The 12,021-nt window shown below is 34.6% G+C and overlaps 1 protein-coding gene across 1 annotated transcript in view; it reads right to left on the bottom strand.

The window, feature by feature from the left end:
• Nucleotides 1-7,554: 7,554 nt before the first annotated feature.
• Nucleotides 7,555-12,021, bottom strand: part of LOC306843465 (uncharacterized protein) — a 44,317-nt gene continuing 39,850 nt past the window's right edge. The window contains exon 31 of the mRNA XM_079374987.1: nucleotides 7,555-10,935. The gene's annotated coding sequence lies outside the window, so the exon portion shown is untranslated. The remainder of the gene's footprint in view (nucleotides 10,936-12,021) is intronic.

The following is a 12,021-nucleotide window of genomic DNA, read 5'->3' as shown; positions in this document are numbered from 1 at the left end:
AAATTATCAGCTGTTTTATGGAATGCGGCGTTGTCATTAGTCTTTGGCAATAGGTTTTTACAGCAGTTTAGTTTAAAGTCCAAATTAGTGAATTTAAAACTCAGAATTTGTCACCGTTTTATTTCAGGGATGTTTTTTTTATTATTATTATTTAAGTGTGTGTGTGTGTGTGTATGGAACAAGGGCAATGTAAACACAAAATACAAATCTTCCAGGCTTCAGCTTTTTGCTGAGATTTTTCTCAAAGGAAACAATAATTACACATCCTCACTGATTTTAAACAAGTGGTAATTCCCAGACTAAATTCACAATATAAATATGTAATCAAAGCCTCTAAGTTGGCTAAAGAGTCAATAGGAATACTGAAGTTATCTTTCTATTTTGTGTGATACATAATGTAAAATTCTGTGGGCACGGCTTCTATACAGTGGCTCAGTTTGGTCCTATTTTCTTATTTCAAATAAATCTACAACTCTTGAACTATTACACATACATTGTTGTGCACTTGCATATACAGTATGCTGAAACCTACAATATGGACACACTGACAGCATCTAATGTATCTTTATATGCCTATTATGTTTTGTTCATATGACATTTATTACATACAATCAGTAATGTATCAATAATTCCATGCATTTATCTCTAAACTTGTTCATTCATAAAGTAATGCTTTAGATGCTGTTAATACATTATGTACGTTTCAGTGTTTATGTAAACATTAAAAATCCCTAGCTTTAAACACTAAAGCTTAAGTTAATCTATACCAGATTTTCTCCTTGCCACAACAAAATCATGACTTTTTATATTTTGTGGACAGCTTGTTGTGTTAAGACAGGTGATCTCTGGTTTTTATTTGCTGAAACTAAAGTCTGCCCACTCTCGTGACTCACTGGGCTTCTAACATCCCGAGGAGCGAAAATAGTTTCTAAAACCTTGCTTTATCATCCTGAACAGAAACAGGGAGAACAAAAAGTTGAAAATTGGCTGTTTTGAATTAGAATGTATTTCCCAGAGAGTAACATCACTACTTTGGGTTGAGAAAGTATAGTTATGTATAGTCATTATTACATTTCCTCTGTCACATTCAGATATAATGAGCAGGAAGGCCTCAAACGATGGTGTAAATTGTTACAGTATATATTTAGTAGAGCTGTGTTAATGCCATGATCAGTATTTCAATACACCTTGAATTTATTTGTATTCCTGTATTGTATATGTTTTTGGTTATGCTGCATTATGAACAGCCTTGTTTGTATTTTAGGCAATGGGAATGTTGATCAAATTGTCTCCATTTTTCTAGCCTTGCTTTCTATGGATACGTACATGTATTGCCATTACAACCAAAGCAACCCTGGGTCAAGGAAACCGACAATTATCCCCTGCTTTTCTAAAGACTACAGGAACAATACATTTGGTATTTCTTTGATTGTTGGCTTATCTTTTCCATATCACTTTGATTGTATAATAGGGTGTTAGTGCTGAGAAGCCCATGCAATATAGAGGTATTATCATGCAGAACAATACATGTGGTTTAAAGGAACATGTTGAATGGAAGTAAATATGTGTATATGTCCTTTCAAATTGCTGAGATAAATTATGTAACTGAAACTAAACTGCGAAAGGAAAAAAAAAGCAGCCAATAAATATTGATATACATAGTTTAAACCTATGAATCAGTGGTTCTTTGAACTCGGATGTTAATTTTACTTTGTTTTAACAGTTTGTTTAATTGTAGGTCTATCATTAGCGAGATAAATGTATATTTTGGGGAGGAAATTATACTTTTATTCAGCAAGGATGCATTAAAATTGATCAAAAGTAAAAGCAAAAACACTTACAATGTTACAGAAGTTATATATTTCAAATAAATGCTGATCTTTTGAACTTTCTATTCATCAAAGAGTCCTGAACAAAATGTATCACAGTTTGCACAAAAATATTAATCTACACAACTATTTTCAACATTGATAACAATAAAAAATATTTCTTGAGTTTTGAAGGATCATGTGACACTAAAGATTTTAAAAGTAGGCTAATTTTTACCTTAAAATATTAGTTTATTCTGAGGTATTGACTTCTAATTCGGTGAATGGCTTCTGTTTCCCTCCCAACTTCTGTTCAATATGAGAGCATTGAAGTTTGGTAAATGGGTACGAAATTCTGCGAAAATAGAGCACTGCTTTATGGCAGCAACGAATGCACGTGTACAGTTACGACAGCGGCGAATAGCCTATTTACGACAGTGAATTCCAGCCACTGAACTGAAAAGTAATATATCAAACTGTGTGATTTGAGGTATCATAAGTACACATCTAGCATGTAAACAAGGTTTTAGAAGACTAGGAAATGCTCATACAGTCCATAAAGGCATTTTAGCTTATGTCTGCAGCTAATACGTTTAAAGTCATTGTTAACACTCTGAAGGGACAGTTTGTTTGCTGAGAGTGCACAAAAGCGTTGCCAAAATCTTCTGGTTGTCCTGATCTCATTCTGTGCTGCCCACTCAGAGCGTCTGCTGAGTCTGCTGTGGACACACCCTGAGCCCTCAAGTACAAACACAGCACAAAACCACTGGCCTCCTGCATTATTTAGTGAGGGTGTCATCATAACAGCTCACACAATCAGGCTACGGCTCTCTGATGGCCACGCATGTGTAATACACTGCAGTGGAAAGTCTAATTAAAAAGCATTCATCATATTTAAGACCATGTCATACATCTGCTGACCATAATGGTGCTTCCTGTTCTTCTCTGCATGCATCGCCTCTTTATTTCCACAAACTCGCAAGGAGTCGCTCCTCATGTGCAGACCTATTTATCTCCAGGGCTTTTACTGTCTACCGAGACCATGGGATGCCAGTGCTAATATGAGATTCACAGTCACACTGTCTTCTCGAGACAGCAGTTTCCATATTGGAGAGTTTGGCCTCGTCTAAACCTGGCTGTTTTAAATGGAGATGAAGCACTGATCCTGCCCGGAGGAACCTTCGCTGCTGATGATAGTGGAAGACTGCTTGCTTTCATGGAGCAACAGGGAGTTTGTGAATCATGGATGTTTATGCAATACAACCATGATGAATGATAGTAACTGAACATGGTATGTTGCAATGAGACTTTCATTCACGTGTGTTAAAATACTCTCTTCTTATTTGAGGAGGAGAGATATGAGACCAGAGGATAAATTTTTTTGGGAACATATACTGTATGCACAAATGCTGTCTGTTAGGGAAGTTGTTGTCTCTTTCAGACACACTGATTGCATTTTTTTTGTTTTGTGAATATTAGGTGCAGTTCATTTAAACAGAAAAGCCCATTTAGCTTCAGGATTGTACCAAAGATGTTTATGGACAGAATTAGTGAAGGCCTGCACAATAAGAACTTTAAAATTATATTTGATAAAATTTCAATTATGGTAATATATGTTATATACATAATATATATGATATACAATTATATATAATAATATATATGTAACTTATTATTACCTTTGGAAGGAAGTTAATGTATTATATATTTTGCATTTTATATTATTATTATTATTATTGAAAGAAATTAATACTTTAATCAAATTAATAGTTTTATTGATAATAATTGATAAATATTTTATTAATAGATCAAAAGTGACAGTGAAGTCTTTTACATTGTTATACAAATCAAGTAAATAAAATAAAATATTCAAACTAAAACGAAAAATGTATAATAAATAAATAAATGTAAGCAGAACAACTGTTTTCAACATTGATAATAAGAAATGTTTCTTGAGCAGCAAAGCAGCATATTAGAATAATTTTTTGAAGTATCACGTGACACTGAAGACTAGGGCAATGGCTGCTGAAAATTCAGCTTTGACACCACAGGAAAAAAATATAGAATTTAAAATATATTAAAAATAATATTTAATTTTTCATATTTTAAAAGTTATTTTATGTTCTAATATTACTTTACAATATTTATTTTTTACTGTATTATTATAATTATTGAAAGGAAGATTTGTCAACATATACATATGAGTACATACAGGTCCTTTTCAAACAATTTGCATATTGTGATAAAGTTCATTATTTTCTGTAATGTACTGATAAACATTAGACTTTCATATATTTTAGATTCATTACAACACAACTGAAGTAGTTCAAGCCTTTTATTGTTTTAATATTGATGATTTTGGCATACAGCTCATGAAAACCCAAAATTCATATCTCAAAAAATTAGCATATTTCATCCGACCAATAAAAGAAAAGTGTTAATACAAAAAGTCATCCTTCAAATAATTATGTTCAGTTATGCACTCAATACTTGGTCAGGAATCCTTTTGCAGAAATGACTGCTTCAATGCGGCGTGGCATGGAGGCAATCAGCCTGTGGCACTGCTGAGGTGTTATGGAGGCCCAGGATGCTTCGATAGCGGCCTTAAGCTCATCCAGAGTGTTGGGTCTTGCGTCTCTCAACTTTCTCTTCACAATATCCCACAGATTCTCTATGGGGTTCAGGTCAGGAGAGTTGGCAGGCCAATTGAGCACAGTAATACCATGGTCAGTAAACCATTTACCAGTGGTTTTGGCACTGTGAGCAGGTGCCAGGTCGTGCTGAAAAATGAAATCTTCATCTCCATAAAGCTTTTCAGCAGATGGAAGCATGAAGTGCTCCAAAATCTCCTGATAGCTAGCTGCATTGACCCTGCCCTTGATAAAACACAGTGGACCAACACCAGCATCACTGACTGTGGGTACTTGACACTGGACTTCAGGCATTTTGGCATTTCCCTCTCCCCAGTCTTCCTCCAGACTCTGGCACCTTGATTTCCGAATGACATGCAAAATTTGCTTTCATCCGAAAAAAGTACTTTGGACCACTGAGCAACAGTCCAGTGCTGCTTCTCTGTAGCCCAGGTCAGGCGCTTCTGCCGCTGTTTCTGGTTCAAAAGTGGCTTGACCTGGGGAATGCGGCACCTGTAGCCCATTTCCTGCACACGCCTGTACACGGTGGCTCTGGATGTTTCTACTCCAGACTCAGTCCACTGCTTCCGCAGGTCCCCCAAGGTCTGGAATCGGTCCTTCTCCACAATCTTCCTCAGGGTCCGGTCACCTCTTCTCGTTGTGCTGCGTTTTCTGCCACACTTTTTCCTTCCCACAGACTTCCCACTGAGGTGCCTTGATACAGCACTCTGGGAACAGCCTATTCGTTCAGAAATTTATTTCTGTGTCTTACCCTCTTGCTTGAGGGTGTCAATGATGGCCTTCTGGACAGCAGTCAGGTCGGCAGTCTTACCCATGATTGCGGTTTTGAGTAATGAACCAGGCTGGGAGTTTTTAAAAGCCTCAGGAATCTTTTGCAGGTGTTTAGAGTTAATTAGTTGATTCAGATGATTAGGTTAATAGCTCGTTTAGAGAACCTTTTCATGATATGCTAATTTTTTGAGATATGAATTTTGGGTTTTCATGAGCTGTATGCCAAAATCATCAATATTAAAACAATAAAAGGCTTGAACTACTTCAGTTGTGTTGTAATGAATCTAAAATATATGAAAGTCTAATGTTTATCAGTACATTACAGAAAATAATGAACTTTATCACAATATGCTAATTTTTTGAAAAGGACCTGTACATGGTTGTCTCTCAGTCATGCTCTGGTTTCCATATACTACTAAAGAAAGAAAAATGTCCCACCCTTTTCTAAATTATTTATATAGAGCTGCTCTGAGCACATTGCGGTCATGCATTTATCTGGCTGACCCAGATAGCTTCACTCATCGGCTGATGTGACCTGCTTGAGCCACACTACTTATCCAGTCTGAGGCCCAGAATCCAGAACCTTGGCTTAGATCCTGTATTTTTTTTATAGCCAGGCAGCCATGGAGAATTCAGCTTAAAATAGTGGACCCGTTTTATGTTGCTCTCAGCAGACATGGGTTTGAAGAGGGCAGACTAGAGGGAATTACCGCAGCAAAGTCATAATTTATTCACCAGCTTCTCCTGAGCAGATTAGATTCAATTAAAAATATGAATGGCCCAGACACCAGCCATGTGTTCTCATAAGAAACCAGAGAAGGTACACAATTGTTGGTTGTTCAAGATGTTTATTAACAGGTTTGTGAAGTTGAGTGTAGATGAACTTTAAAAGATAGTTTAAAGTTAAGAGCATAAAGCAAAAAAGCTTAAACTGGCTACAGTGAAAAACAAAAAGTGTATTTGGAATGCTAGATTTGCTGCATACTACTAAGAAACAGTCTGAATTCTGAATAGCATACTAGCATACTTACTATTTGTGACCCTGGACCACAAAACCAGTCTTAAGTTGCTGGGGTATATTTGTAGCAATAGCCAAAAATACATTGTATGGGTCAAAATTATAGATTTTTCTTTTATGCCAAAAATCATTAGGATATTAAGTAAAGATCGTGTTCCATGAATATATTTTGTAAATGTCCTACTGTAAATATATCAAAACTTAATTTTTGATTAGTGATATGCATTGCTAAAAACTTCATTTAGACAACTTTAAAGGTGATTTTCTCAATATTTTGATTTTTTTGCACCCTCAGATTCCAGATTTTCAAATAGTTGTATCTCAGACAAATATTGTCCTATCCGAACAAACCATACATCAATGGAAAGCTTATTTATTAAGCTTTCCGGTGATGCATAAATCTCAATTTCGAAAAAATTGACCCTTATGACTGGATTTGTGGTCCAGGGTCACATTTCTGCAATGCATGTAGCATGTATGCTAGTATGTTATTGTGAATTCAGCCCATGTTGTGAGTAGGCACCAAGTTAGCATTGACTAGCTACCAAGTTAGCACTTGCTAATATCTAAAAATGTCTCATGGATATCGTGTTGAGCCTTTTCCCCTGTGTGGATTTGATTCCTGGCTTTCTGTCATGCAAGGTAAGGTAATTTTTACATTTTCAAAACTGAAAAAACAAGATCACATTAGCTAGCTGTGGTTATATCCACCAGTAACAGCATGCTGGGAAAACACAATGTTTGAATCAAAGATTAGAAGGCCAAAGGTTACTAAATACACTGTAAACAAAATGCATTTGAGCTAATATTTAGCAAGTAAGCTAACCTAATTTAGTTGTCACTAACTCAGTGTTTAGAAAAAAATAACTGAGCTTGGCTTCTTAACTACTTCTAATATTTTGTAATGGTTTCTTTGCTGCTTGTTTTTACTAAGAGCAATGACAGAGGTACGAGAGCCAAAATAAATTCAAAAATGATTATCACAGTCAAAAGGCAATGAAATATGATATATAAAATTCATGTTCAGTTCTGTTTCGTCAAACAAATTAAACTGGCTACAAGACTTAAAGGAGTGTTACTAACCCACCATCATTTTGTGAGAAAAAATCGTTCTGATGTTTCATTCATAACAAAACCTCGAAAGACTGAATTATACAGAGCGCTTCTTCTCTATCTTTTATTTATAATTGCTTTCACACATTTGGCTTTTGATACATTTGGCACATATTATTTATGCAAATAAAATATAAATTTTTCACCCAAATGAATAAGTACATGAAAAAAAGAAATTGTCACAGACGCGTTTGCACAAAGCGATTACTTTATTAACAGAATTTTGCCCACTCCAAGATAAAATCCAACAAGATGTGAATAAAAGAAAAAAACAACAAATCTAGTCAAAATATTGTTGGTTCTACTGACAGATCTTATTCAACATTCATAAGAACATGACAGTTTGACATATTTAAAACTGCGAATTAGGTCTTTGTGATGTGATGACAAATTATGGCAAAATCTGACATTAAACTGCTAAATCAAACCTCAAAATCCCAGTTGTATACTTTGTGAAAGAAAAAACAATCTTTCCTTTTATAAGCTAAACATACAACAAGCTTTAACAAGGGTGACAAGTTCTAGGTTTTTAACCTCACGTCATCAGCGTAAGTCTTTATGAAAGAAAGCTCATTTAGCAGCCTCTACTGAAATTCAGTGTTGCAAATTAATTTAGCACATCAGAAACGGACATTTTCAGTGTTTTCAGGGGTCATGCGAATAGCAAACACATAAAAAAAAAAACAAAAAAAACCTGTAAGAACAACTTCTGTCACTTTAAAGTTTTAAGCCCTAAACATGAATTTTATACATCTAGTGCGCAAAGCCTTCTGAGAATCAACAGTTGAGGTTCCACCTCGTAAACATTGCATTCTCGCTGTAAACTGACAGTGATTTTTCTCAGAGTCAGACAAACATTATGTCTATTTTATGCATGTTTCAGACAGTGTCATTGATATTCATATAGGAATATCCACGGTTGACGTCATCTCTGCTCTGTGCAGGAAGTTGCATGTTGTAACTCCAAAGTGAGATTATTTCTCTGGCCTACTTCTCTGTTCAAAGTCAAGCAGTTACAGCTAACTGTCTCACTATGTCCTGATTAAAGAGCAACAGCCTTCTGCTGCAGTCACTACAGTATAAACATATACAGTCTTTCTATAACCATCTGTAGCCCATATGCACAGCGGCACTCAAAACGCGGCCAGCTGTTCACTCTCGTTCTTGTCATTTTGCATTTTTTACACTGCAGTGGATTATGAGAATACATTCAAGGACATACTTTAGGTCATTCTGATCCTTACTGTTACTGAAAATAAAGATCAGTGTGTTCTTGAATAAGACAAAGTATTTCTAGTTGAAATTGTCATACCCGCAATATTTGCACTTAACAGTGCAATATGTTACAGGAACAAGAATGGACAGCGACCTCAGATCACCATCTTGAAAATCACCGTTGGTCAAAGTAAAGTCAAATATTACACACATACATCTGTTTTATTCTACGACTGTATTTTACAGTAAATCCACACAGTTTGATGACTGTCTAGGCCAGGGGTCTTCAATAGTGGGACTTGAAGGGGTCTGCAAATTATTGTTAATGCCAAGCTATCTTTTAGTGAAATAAATAAAATTTGATAAATATTCAATTGTCCCACTCACATTAAAATATTAAGCAAATTTAAAATAATGTACAAGAAAATGACTCTGTATATAAATAAGAATTATAAATAATTTTTTTAAGAGCATTATATTAAATCTCCCTGCGTCATATTTGCTGAATGAATACAATACTTGCTTCTTACTAATTTTAGGGTGCTGATCAAAAATAGTGCCTATTTGATGTTGCATATCTCACTTTCTTACAAAATATGATAAATTTCATAGCATATTTGCTTTCAACAACCATTCCTAAGGTGAAGAAGTATTTAAGTCTTTTGAGTTTTCTCAACTTAGTTTTTAGGACATTTCTGTTGTATAAACTTAAAACAAGAAGTTGAGAAAACTGCTGAAGCTGGTTGCCTTAAACTTTTAAGTTTACCCAAGTTTTAAGTTTTTTTTTTTTACAGTGTAGTTATTCAATTCTCAGCCAGTTTTGTATGAATGATTCTGTAGACATTATTTTATGCCTAATCTTGATTTCAAGTTTAGAATTATGGCCAGTGACAGAAGAAAATGCAAACATGACCAGATGTTTTCAGATACATCTATTGGTGTTTTTCTACATCCAGAGTCAGAAAAATACAGATTTTGTGAGAAAAAGATTTTTTGTCATTTGACTGCTTTTGTTATTTTGATAAATACATAAAATCTGTAAAAACTGTAGATGAAGGAAAATTAACTCAGCATCATCAAATTCAGTGATATTAGGTCTTTTTCCCCTCCAAGACACAGGGCTGTGTAATAATTACTTCATGGCTCTTCCAGAAAAAATGTATGATAAATACATTAACGGTGCTATTTGTGTTATATTTTAGTCCAAGCCTAAAATGCAGATAATGTGTATATCTGCAAAGGGTTTGATTTGAAAAAGGTTGAAGACCACTGATCTAGGAAAACAGAGAAAACTATGGCATGGCGGACAAACACTGTAAAACACTGTACCTTTACACAAGTAGCAATATTGCTACTTGAAAAATTGGATTTTACATATTCATACACTATTCAGTTCACTACCATAAATCTAATAACCTCCAATAAGGGGTTTCAATTAACTAAAGAGATACTCAAGAAAAGTCTCAGTCAAGTAAAATGAAAGCCTTTCATTATTTAAAGGCTGTAGGCTTTTGTGTGCCTTCATTTCTTAATGTCTCTTTTGATTCTATAAGCATGTAAGCTCTTTTCATTGGTTAAGATAGAAATCGGATTCGGTCCAAATGGCGTCCTCCTGTTTTCTAATGGCCATGCATACAAATGCAGAGCGATCACAGACCTAGACATAATCTTATTAGCAGTGAGTCAAAGGAAATGGCCTGGGCCAAAAGATAAGGCCCTAAGTGAGTGTGTGCTGTTAAATTTCTTTCCGTAATGGTATCACATACTCTGACATAGAAAAATAAATATCTGAATATTTAGAGCAGCACTTAAATTATTTAACCAGTTTTAAATTTGCTTCACCGCTGAGTAGTCTTATGTACAATAAGAAAAACAAAACAAAAAAACATCAGAATCTTCCCTGCAAAAAAAATGTAAACAGATGATTTAAGATATGAAATATATTTCAAAATGTACATTATAATTTATTTATATCTCTTTTTTGTCAAAATTGTGAAACTGGTCAGATTCAAAAATCACTTATGAAAGAATAGAGAACCTCCATTGAGAAACCAGGGACCTCCACTCATTATTTGTTAAAGTTTCTGATGGTTTAGGTGGATGGCTCTTGAGAGCCCAGCAGCACTGTGTTTTTACAGCAGTTCATAAGCAGTTGCACCTGCCAGGGCTGGACGAGGTCTGTCGTCCAGTTACTGGCCAGCTGCACGGGCTTTCTGCTGCAGTAATGCGGCCCTCTGCTCCATCATGGCTCTCATCATGGTGGGGTTAATAGCTGGACTCATAGCAGAGGACATGGGCCGCAGTGGATATTGGCTGGATTTTGAACTCATTAAAACACACTGGAAGTACGGTATCTTGCCTGTAATACAAAGAATGACTGACTACTCAGGTCTGAGGACGTATAAAATAATAAAATAAAATAAAATAAAATAAAATAAAATAAAATAAAATAAAATAAAATAAAATAAAATAAAATAAAATTAAATTAAATTAAATTAAATTAAATTAAATTAAATTAAATTAAATAAAATTAAATTAAATAAAGCCTGATCAAATTAATACGTCTAAAACCACATTTATACATTTATTGTAATATCAAAAAATGTTTAGTTTTGAAAAAAATAAAAAATAAAGTGAAATAAAAAAATAAATAAATAATCAAATGAATACTTCTAAAACCACATTTATTAATTTACCGTAACATAAAAACAGTTTAGTTTTGTATAATTTTTTTATAATAAAAACTATTAATTATTATATAAAATATTTCAATATTTACACACACACACACACACACACACACACACACACACACACACTCACTCCAGGGGCCCGTTTCAGAAAGGAGGTTAAGTGAAAACTCTGAGTATGTTAACCCTGAAATCAGGGAAACTCTGTGTTTTCTGTTTCAAAATGGGAGGTTTGTCAAACCCGGGAAAGCAGGGTAAGTCAAGCCCGTTTCTGAAAGAAAGGTAACTTATACTCAGAGTCAGTTACCGTGGTAACTTACTCTGTGAACGTAACCTGGTCGGGAGCAGGTTTTCTTTGGTAAACCCAGAGTTTCTTTCCGTGTCCTCCCCCATTTCAAAGTGTTAGCGATGTTTTAATACCTCATTCATTCATTCACGCTGCAAAATTGCTTTTCTTACTGAGTATTTTTGTGTTATTTCAAGTCCAAATATAAAAAAATTCTTAATATGCATTTTATATATGAAAAATTGTCTACATTTAGTCATGTTTCCTGGGGGATTTTCCTTTTTAAGTGCATTTTACATAAAACACGTAAAATTGTCCACCATAGGGTAAGAAAAATAATCTTAATGCAAACGGAAACAATATTTTGAATTTCTTACCCCATTGGAAGATAATTTGCAAAATAAGAGATGCAGAGCACATACGTCCACTGTATGCAGATTTTAAGGAAAGAGTGCATCCCTCTCACACT

Source organism: Barbus barbus (assembly GCF_936440315.1).
Source record: "Barbus barbus genome assembly, chromosome: 24".
Classification (NCBI taxonomy): Eukaryota; Metazoa; Chordata; class Actinopteri; order Cypriniformes; family Cyprinidae; genus Barbus; species Barbus barbus.
This window is presented reverse-complemented; position numbering and strand designations above follow the sequence as displayed.